The following is an 8,858-nucleotide window of genomic DNA, read 5'->3' as shown; positions in this document are numbered from 1 at the left end:
CGGGTGCCAGGAGCCTGCCCGGGAGAAACCTAACACCAGTCCCACACAGAACTGAACCTTTCCCAGTAGTCACATTTTTTAAAAAAAATAGAAAATGAAAAAAGAAACAGATGAAATTAATTTTTATATTTTATGTAACCGAATTGATCCAAAATACGACATCAGCACTCGCTCCACATAAAAGCGAACCAGTGCGACGTTTGCAGGCATTTTTCTTCCTAACGTTTGGAAGTCCGCCGTGTCGTCTGCACTCAGAGCCCACCTCGGCGTGGACACGAAATCCTCCTCGGAAATACCCGATCCGTGCCTCGGTTTCACAAAATCGGCCGTTGAAAAGGTAGATTCGTCTACTGACGTTGTTTCGCAGAGACTTAAAAGTCTTCCAAGCGCCGAGGATCAAAAAACCATCCTCCTTTAATATTTGCAGCCACGTTGGCAAAACCACTTTGGTGTTTAATTTTAAATTTAAATTTGTTAAAATAAAGTAAGATATAAAATTCAGTTCCTCGGTCTCACTAGCCACCTGTCAAGTGCCCGACTGTCACGTGTGGCAGTGGATAGCACTCTGGTCGCGGCGGTTTTAAGTGGAGGAGAGAAATGATGAAAGCACGTGCGAATGGCAGAGTTTCGTGCAAACGCAGTCGCGCAGTAGGTCCTCCTTTCTTCTCTGGTCTCCTTCGTTCAACACAACTATGCTGAGACTCATCCGTGTCGTTGCGTCGATAATTCGTTCCTTTTTATGGCCGAGTCGCATCCTGTCACGAGGATAAACCGCCACCTGCTTATCCACTCGCCTGTCCATACGCCGCTGGCTTCTTTTCGGTCTGGGCTCTCACAAAGAAAGCAGTTCCGAGCATTCGCGTGCGAGCCTTTGCGTGGACAAATGCTTCACGTCTCCTGGGTAAATACGCAGGCGTGGGGCTGCCGGGTCACGATCGTTAAGTGTGCGATTAACTTAAGAGACTCCCCAGCTGGTTTCCAGCGTGGCTGCGCCGTTCTACATCCCCTCCAGCTGCGTGGGCGTCCCAGCGCCTGCAAACCCTCGCAGCGCCCACGGCCTCGGTCTCTTTCCTTGGAGTCATCCCACTTGCCGCAGGGGTATCTCGTTCTGATTTTGGACGGTAAGACCTTCGAGGTCCAGAATATCCATCCGCGTGTCCGACAATATTCGCTGAGCACCCAGGAAGCCCCGGGCACCGTGTCCGGCACAAAAACACGCACAGTCGCTGCTCCTGTGGAGCGTTAGGTGTCGTGCGCGAGACGGACGTGCATCCGCGGTTGCGTTGCGGGGGCTCTCGCCGCGCGCGGTGCCGGGACTCTGTGAAGCAGGGAGGCGTGACCCAGTCTCCTGGGGAGGGAACCGCAGCGGCCCCTCTGAGGAAGGGGCCTTAGAGCGGAGAACTGGCTAGCTGGGGGAGGAGGCGGGAAGAAAAGAGGCCCGTGCACACAGGCCTGCGGGTGAGCTGGGGTGCCTTCGGCCGCAAGCGACAGCTGCGAGGAGATGTCATCGTGTCACTGCTACAGACTGAATGCTTTGTGTCCCCCCCCAACAAAAGTATCGTATGTTGAAATCTTAACTCCCCATGTGCTGGTACTAGCGGTGGAGCCTGTGGGACGCGGTTGGGCCACGATGGTGGAGTTCTCATGAGGGTGGTTAGTGACCTTATAAAAGGGACCCCGGAGAGCTCCCTCACCTCTCCTGCCATGTGGAGACACAGCAAGAAGGCGCCATCTGTGAATCAGGAAGTGGGTCTTCACCACACGCCGAATGTGCTAGTGACTTGACCTTGGGCTTCCCAGCCTCCAGAGCAATACATTCCTCCTGTTTATGAGCCACCCAGTCTATGGTATCCCGTTACAGCAGCCTGAACGAAGACACTCATACAACAGAAGGTCTACAGAGGGGCACTTTCAGGATGGTTCTGGCTCTACAATATTATTAAGCACCTAGGTGCTTTTCAGCTTTCTGTTCCACTGTCCTCAGTGGGTCAGCCATGTTTTCCCTCATGATCACAAAGTAGCTGCTGTGGCTCCAGGGAACACACCCCACACAACAATGAACCAAGCAGAGAGGAAGGGTGAGGCAGCAACAGGAGGTTTCTCTCTTATTAAAGGGAGAAAATACACCCAGCAGAGTTCCCCTAATATTTCACTTGGTTTCATGTCTACCTTAGACCAACAAGAAACAGGATTCTCTTAGACCTAGCCCGATGAATTCCACGGGACACGGCAACGCACCCCCCACATAAAATCCAGACTATATTAGAAAGGAAAAAGAGGCAATGGTAACTGAATCGGTGACCACCGGGGCCTGCCCGGCTCGCTGATAATCGTTTGGCTGCATCAATAGCTACCGCAGGAACGTCTAGGCTGCCGGCCCGAGAGAGTTCGCCCAGTGAGAGACGGGCCAGGCGGCCTCGACCCAAACACCAGGACTCAGTTCCCAAATGTCCTTCTAGGCCTCGAGAGGACCCCACGGGGGCCATGGGGGGAAACGGGTGAGTTCCATGAGACCCTCCCTGAAGGCTTTCTGAGCGCGGGTCCCAGACCCGTCCTCCCCAACCCCGCTAGCCTCACGTGGCCCCTGGCGCGGGCCCAGCCCAGGCGGCCTCTGGCCTTCGGTCATTTCTCTCTCTCTCTCTCGCAAAAACCTCCCTGCTTTTCCACTTACCTGCGTGAAACACCCCAGCGATTCCAGAACGCGGCTCTGGAGACGAAGGTCGACTTGGAACAGGAGTCACGAATGACTGTCCCAGCGTGTCTCCTCCCGGCCGGGGAGGCCCCGGGCCCGTCTGCGCTGCGGCGCGCTCCTGCGAGCGGCTGAGTGCGCGTTCCCGGGCACACTTGCGGCACAAGAGTGTGTCCCAGGATCACCTTCTCCACTCGCCGACTCTGCCGGGCTTCTGAGTCCCCAGAAGGCGCAGGGAGCGCTCTCCCCTCAGGGCTGGCATTCTCCGCGGAGGAGAGAAAGTCACCAAGACAGCAAACAAGGGGCGACTGCAGCTATCGACTCCTCCACCTGGAGGTCAGGGCGGCCTCAGCTGCCGTCTGACCGGGAGGCTCCGGCCTGCAAAGACGCGCGGAAGCAGGTCAGGTGGGAGGAACGGCAGGCGCGAGAGCCCCACGGCGCGAACAAACCGGGCGGGCTCAGGGGCAGAGGCGGGGCTGGAGGGCCCGGCGTGCTCGGCGCCGTGTGGGTCTGGGTTCCAAGTCAGGTCAGACCACGAGGACGTCGTAGGCTAGTTGGAGAACTGTCACTCTCCTGGTGACCCCGGGGGCAGGAGGAGCAGGTAGGAAGCTGCCTCCGGCTCAGGGGTCCGGACCCAAACGCTGATGTTTTCGGGGGTGACACACGTGCCCAGCTGAAGGACTCCACTGCCACCTCGCCTTGCACACGGGCGGCCGATGAGTGGCAGGCGGAGGCGTGGGTGGGCAGGGCTCGTTGGACAATCTTCGTTACTTGAAGTCAGCTGTGGAGGCTCAACGGGAGGCCGAGAGTCCCGGTTCCGCCGCTCGCAGCTGGGGCTCGTTCCCAGCTCCAGGGCCCTGCTCCCAGCCAGGCAGCGGACTCCAAAGCCAGCAGGAGTCTGTCTGCCCTGAATCGAGGGAGTGACTGTCCCACCACAGTCCACTCAGCGGGAGGGGACCTTAGGGGCCGTTTTGGGATCCTGCCTCCTATAGAGGACAAGCTCGGAGGGGGCCCCGCGCAGATGCCGAACCACGGGGCCGGGGCGGCGGCCACCATCCGACCGGAACCCGCCACTGGCCAGTGTGCAGCGCGCATTGCTCACTCCTTACCCGGCACGCGGCAGACGCCACTGAGCGACTCGGGGGAGACTGAAGGGAGGCAGGGAGGAGCCAGGGGAGGCCCGGGAGCCAGAAGACAAAAGGCCCCAGAGCGGCGGAGCTGCGATTACACTCGGTCGCGTGTGACGGGAAATCCACTTACCCGGCAGCGCGGGGCGGGGGCGGGCCCGGGGGGGTCCTACCGGCTGCCGCCTGCAAATAGCAGAGGAGCCCGGCCCCCCACAGAAGGCTACCGCCACTTTACACATGAAGCAACTGACACTCAGAGAGGTTAAGTGACTTGCCCAGGACCACACAGCGAGGAAGAGGCTGAGCCGAGCAACGAACCCATTCGGTTTGACTTTCTGTCACTTGCAACCGATAGTCCTGATAAATGTGCCACACGACCCTCGGCACCCTTGCTGAGCCCGGCCAGCTTCTGAAACTTCTGTTACCGCGTGTGCGAACGCACGTGAGCCTGCGGGTGTGGGTGCTGGGCTCCGACACAGAGTGTCTGTCACGTTTGCGTGACGACGTAAGAAATGCGTGTGTTAAAACATCCGTCAGCGTCATCGCTCTAACCCCGCGCTCCTCAGACTGCCATCCACGATCCACAGTCCCCAGAGCCGCTGGACGAGCGGTCTTGGACCACCGCGGACCCGCCGCAGCAGAGCCTGCATTTAGCAAAGTCCGAGGTGAGCTCTGAACAGACGTGCGAGACCCCCCAGCGTCTGGGGCACTGCGCAGACCCCAGAAGGCCTCAGGGCTCTCCCAGGCGTTGAGGGAGCTCAGGGCGGCGACAGGAACTGAAACCGGAATCCCAGGGCATTTCCCACCACCCCAGCTGCTGCCCCCACCGCGCCCGCCCCAACTCGCCTCCAGGACCACCCGGGCGGGGCCTCGCAAGCCCCCCAGGAGTGCAAGGGGACTTTGCTTAAAGAGACAGATCACAGAAGGTGGCGACCAGCTCCTTCCTGCCCTGCAGTGACACAGCCCCAGCGACGGCCAAGGCTGCAGCAGGAGGGAAGGAAGTTAGACAGTGAGACGAGCGTGGTGTCCTGGTCAGCACTTTCTGACCCTGTCTCTACCCAGGGGTCCCTGAGAATATCCATCCGTCCATCTGTCCATCCGTCCATCCGTCCAACACTTCCTGGGTGCTACCAAGTGCCGGGCCCTGCTCCAGGGACTCGGATACGATAGTGAACAGACATTCTGCCACTGACCCACAGGGTGACTCATGAAATCACTAAACCACCCATGCCTCAGTTTCCCCACTGGTAGAGTGTAGGTGTTAAAGAAGAGGCCTCCAGAACCTTCTCGTTTTTATCTCCCTTTTGCTGACAGTAACAGGGTGCGTGCACATAGTATGTGCTCAGTGAATGCCTGGCGAACACACAGGGGCGTGAGGGACGGAAGGCAGGGCGAGGCGTGGCAGACGGTGCTGGCCACCCCTCCCTCCCTGGCCAACAGAAGTCTGATCCCCACAGACGGCCACATGCCCAGCCCCATGCGGTGAGTCAGCAGGATGGTAACTCTGTCTGTCCCTGCCAGCGATTGGCCTAGATGAGGTCATGTGACTCACTTCTGACCAAAGAGATATCAAAGAAGTCTGCTGGGAACTCGGGAAAAGACTTTGCTTCCCGATGTAAGAGAAACACACAGAGATCTCTTTCACTCACCACCCAGCTGCTTACTTCCAGTTTGACATGCTGCTGTGTAAAGAAATGATGTCCGGAGTGGCTGCAGCCATGTTGGGACCCTGAGGCAAGAGCGATGGCGGAGTGATGGGAACTGAGTAGCCTGGTCTTTGATGACATCACTGAGCTGCTGAGCCACACCTGGAAGCTCCTGCCCTAGAGACTTCTTAAATTAAATCACATGGCCTTATCATTTGAGCCGCAGGTCGCTGGGTTTTCTGCTACCTGCAGCTGAGGCGTGCTAACCCAGCCACTGAAGGCAGTTCTTCAAAGCCAGCCCTTGCCCACCTCCCGGTGCCAGCTCACATGCCCCTTCCCTGACCTGCCCCCAGCCCGGACGCTCACCCTCACCGCAGTGTCCCCTTCAACGCACTTCTCACAGTTGCAACTTATTTGGCCAGGAGAGCTGGGGATAAATCCATGACCCTGACCTCTACCGTGGCCACAGGGAAGAAAAGTCACATTTTTCCAGCGCCCTCCTCTGAGTCAGAATCCCGGGCTGGACAGAGGCTGGGTGCATCTCCGGCGGCGGGAGGGACTCCTAGCCAACTGCAGTGGCTCCGTGGGAACCCGCCTGGTAGCAGAGTTCATAGCTAAAGGCCAAGGAGCCAAACAGGCCTCAGCCTCGCCATGTCCCAGCTCCCATCACTCCTCCGGGCCTCGGTTTCCCCATCTGTAAAAGGGGAGCAGTAATACCTCCGAGATCACTGTGAGGGTTGGACGGGGGCAGTGAAGGGGCCCACTTGTCACGTGGGTGGGGAGTTCCCACGAGGGTGGCTGGGAGGGTGACGCCCCACTCCTGGGACGCGCGGGAAGGGGGCTGCCGAGTAAACAGCGCGCGGCCGGAGTCGTCTCACAAGCACTCTGCTCTAGATCCGCTGCCCGCAGAAAGTTCCGGGATGTGACTGTCATCAACCCACCACCCAGCAGCAAGGCTGCCGTCCCTGTGGCTCCTGAGGGTCAGCGGCCATCGCTGCCGATCAGGCCAGACCCCGGCTGTCCCCGCTGCTACAGTAATGGGGAAAGATGACGGAAGACATTCCTCTACCCAAAGTGTAAAACACCCCCGTGCCGGCCCCAACCTCGCTTAGAGGAGAAGCTGGTGAATAAGGATAATACCTGACATTTCTGGAGCATCCACTGTGTGCCAGATGTGTTCTAGCACTTTCTATCTATTAACTTATTTAATCCTCAGAACACCCCTGTGCAGTAAATACTATTAGCATCTCCACTTTACAGATTAAGAAACCAAGGCTCAGAGAGGTTAAGTAACTTACCCAGGGTCACACAGCCGATAAGCGGTGGAGCTGGGATTTGAACACACCTGATTTGACTTTCTGTCCTTTGCAGCCAGTCAGTCCTGATTAACGTGGCATGCAACCCTTGGCAGGGAGGGAGCTGGCCCCAAGACGCCCCTGCCTTCTCAAAAGTCCCAGTGCTCCTACTGGGACAGCAACCCCGACAAACGGAGATGGCCGTCGCTGACGTCAGCAAGAGACACGGGCAGACTGGGTCAGGGGCCACGAGACCGCACACGAAGGAGCCACGGTTCCTTCTCCCACGGCACCGGCAGCCCCAGAAGCTTAACCCAGAAGGTCACGCGCCTCCTTTGAAGTCTGAGTCGCAGGACGAAGATTCCGTTTGACTCCTGGATACAGCAACACCGCTGAGAACACAAACGACACGAACGCAAGAGGCCGCCCGACCCGAGGACGCCCCCCACTAGGGATCCCTGGCTGGCGCGGCAGAAGCCGGCCTGTCACTCAGAGACGATCCCAACCCAGGAAGACGCAAGGCTGTGACCATCAGCCCCATGTTGCAGGCGGGGAAATGGAGGGCCAGAGAGGCTGCACCACCTGCCCGAGATCACACAGCTCATGAGACGGAGAATTAGGGAAAAACTCGGGTCCCCCAAGGCTCTTTCCTCTGGCCTCAGAGTGGGGTGTGAGTTCTCCCTTCCGCTTGCAGAGGAGCTATTTTGGCTACGCCACACTCGTTCCGCTTTTTAATGGAAGCATGAGCCTGAGTTTCCTCCACCTGCGCTCAGTCCAGGGCACTGCCAGCCGGGTGACTGGCTCAGAGATGGGCCGGTGAGCCAAGCTGGTCCCATCAGCGTGACTGTCAGACGTTACCCGGCAGAAACGTTGTATTCCCCCTGGCTCGCACCGAAGGAGATGCGAGTGAAGACAACGCAGGTTTATTATCCCACAGTTCTGGGAGCTGGACGTCCGCCTGGGCCTCCCGGGCCTAAAGCTGTGGGCAAGGCCGTCTGCTTCAGGAAACTGTCGCAGAGAATATTCTTTCCCTTTCCGGCTTCATGGGGCTGCCTGCACGCTTGGCCGCGGCCCCTCCAGAAAAGCCCTCGGTCCACCTCCGCCTCTCAGGGACTCTGCTCCCTCCCGCCTCTCTGTCGCTGACAAGGACCCTGTGGTCACATCACCCGTATGATGACACGGGAGAACCTCCTCATTTCAAGGTCTTTAACTTAATTATATCTGTGAAGTCCCCTCTGTCGTGTAAGGTCACATATTCACAGGGTCCCTTGGATTAGGACATGGACGTCTTTAGAGGCTGTTATTTTGCCGCCGTTGCAATCAAACCATGGGAGCAGGGTGCTGAGAGGGAGAGAATGTTATTCCCGGCAACTGTTTTGAGTCCCTGGATCAAGCTACACCTGAAGGCATATACCTAACTTTCAAGTTGTATGATGACCGTTAAATTCCCTTTTTGGCCTAAGCTAGTTTGAGGTATTTGTTTTGTTTTGTTTTGTTTTACTGCCTGCAAACAGAGAGCCTGGCTGATATAATTCTCAACCCATAAAAATTTCACGAGGAATCACCAGCGTGCATGCCTCTCTCACATGAGGCTGGAATCTTTGAGAGTAAAGACAGGGCCGGGGGCGCTGGCGCACACCTGTAATCCAGCACTGCGGGAGGCCGAGGCAGGAAGATCCCTTGAGGCCAGGAGTTTGAGATTGCCTGGGTGATGTAGCAAGACTTTGTCTCTACAAGAAACGGAATTAAAAAAAAAAATCAGCCGGGCATGGTGGCTCATGTCTAGTCCCAGCTACTCAGGAGGCTGAGGCAGGAGGATCGCTTGAGCCTCGGTGTTCAAGGCTGCAGTGAGCTATGATCATGATCATGCCGTTGTACTCCAGCCCGGGTGACAGAGCAAGACTCTGTCTCAAAAAAAGGGCAATACCTCATTTAACTTTGTATTATCAGCACCTAGCATGGTGCCTGATACATAGGAGGTGCTAAGAAAATGTTTACTGACTGAATAACAATTTGCTGATTGAACAATTGAATAAACACTCTCCCCGCTGCCCTCCCTCAGCAGCCATCACGGGAACAGGAGGGCAGAGACAAGCCTCAG

The sequence above is a fragment of the Propithecus coquereli genome, unplaced genomic scaffold, assembly GCF_000956105.1.
Source record: "Propithecus coquereli isolate 6110/MARCELLA unplaced genomic scaffold, Pcoq_1.0 Scaffold81, whole genome shotgun sequence".
NCBI classification, from domain to species: domain Eukaryota; kingdom Metazoa; phylum Chordata; class Mammalia; order Primates; family Indriidae; genus Propithecus; species Propithecus coquereli.
This window is presented reverse-complemented; position numbering follows the sequence as displayed.